At 39.1% G+C, this 1,684-nt stretch overlaps 1 pseudogene; it reads right to left on the bottom strand.

Annotated features, from left to right (window-relative positions):
- Window positions 1-1,235: 1,235 nt before the first annotated feature.
- The window catches only part of LOC108303734, a 4,141-nt pseudogene continuing 3,692 nt past the window's right edge, over window positions 1,236-1,684 (bottom strand).

Below are 1,684 nucleotides of genomic sequence, written 5' to 3'. Positions count from 1 at the left end.
TAAAATGGATAAATATATAAAAAGCATAGAAAACAGATTATAAGGAGACCTAAATATTAATAGTGACTTGTCAGTCTCTCAATTTCTCTTTTATTTCTTTTCTTTTTCTTTTTTTTTTTTTGAAATAGAGTCTTGCTCTTGTCACCCAGGCTGGAGTGCAATGGCACGATCTTTGCTCATTGCAACCTCTGCATCTTGGGTTCAAGTGATTCTCCTGCCTCAACCTCCCAAGTAGCTGGGATTACAGGAGCCTGCCATCACGCCCGGCTAATTTTTTGTATTTTTAGTAGAGACAGCATTTCACCAGGTTAATCAAGCTGGACTTGAATTCCTGACTTCAGGTGATCCACCTGCCTTGGCATCCCAAAGTGCCAGGATTACAGGATTGCGACACCGTGCCTACTTTTGTGTGTGTGTGTGTGTGTGTGTGTGTACACATTTAGTTTTATTGTAACAAAGCAACTTATACACTTTTAACATTTAAAACTGAGCATAAACTTTCCTGTCCAGTGAAACAAAAAGAAAACTTAAAAATAAACAGGAACAAAATTACAATAGAGAATGTCAATTCCAAATAAGATCCTACAGGTTCTGCTGATTCTCCCATTGAGTGGCAGAGCTCAAGTCATCATTAGGAAAGAATTTATTTTAAAAGTGTCATCTTAAGCTGCAAGGATGTCTGTCAAATGTTACAATTAAATATGCCAAAGGAGAAGCCATGTTGTCAAAATGCCCACTTACCCCACCCAAGCATCTCAAACCCACCCTTTGCTGATCTTCTATAATCCCATTTCTTTAAGTTTTTTTTCTTTTTTTAAACAAGAGAAAGTAGACAGAAACATGTTGGTAAATGCTAACTGTCCATATTCACATAGAGACACAGTATACTCTCTGAGCCTAACATCCAGAGAAGGGAGGAAAAAAAGCTAGAATTCTATGCACTACTACACGGGGACCTAGCATCGTCCAGCTTCCAGCAGAGCGAAGGGAGCAGGTTTTTCTTTTTTCCCACAGAGCTTGGTGGTGTTGATTCCATAGAGTTTTTGTTCAGGCAGGAAGGGATAAAAATGAATTTCAAACAGAAAGGGGTAGAGACTCTTTTTTCCATTGTATTCTGCTCAAGATATTTCCCTCAAAATAAGTTGAGAACCATGGTGTAGAGAAAAGAGACCTCAAAAACAGGGTGACTGAGCACAAGAGGGGGAAAAAAAAGACTGCAACTTGCTCCAGGGATCAGAGAAATTTTTTAAAAAGGAAGGTTGGAATCCATCAGTGTTCTATTAGTCATTTTCTCCTTCATCCTCTTCTCCGTCCTCCCCTTCATCATCACCTTCATCTTCTTCACCTTCATCCTCATCCCCCACTTCATCAATATCTTCTAATGCTTCCTCCTTTTCATCATCATCATCTTCTTCTTCTTCTCTTTCTTCATCATTCATATTGGGAACCAAGTAGTATTGTAGTGGGTTTGGCCAAATATCATCTTTGATGACCTCTCCTGACTCATCAGCACCTGCATCAGAATGGTCAGTAAACCAGGTAAAGAAGCTGTCTGGTTCCTCATGCTGCCTCTTCCTGTTGGCTTTATTCTGCATTTGACTTGAATATTTCATCAAATTCTTTCCAGATTTCCATTTGATTTCAGTGGACTTTGAAGATGGATCACCACTTTCATTCAGATGAA

Source organism: Cebus imitator, unplaced genomic scaffold (genome assembly GCF_001604975.1).
Source record: "Cebus imitator isolate Cc_AM_T3 unplaced genomic scaffold, Cebus_imitator-1.0 Scaffold2, whole genome shotgun sequence".
Taxonomy (NCBI): Eukaryota; Metazoa; Chordata; class Mammalia; order Primates; family Cebidae; genus Cebus; species Cebus imitator.
This window is presented reverse-complemented; position numbering and strand designations above follow the sequence as displayed.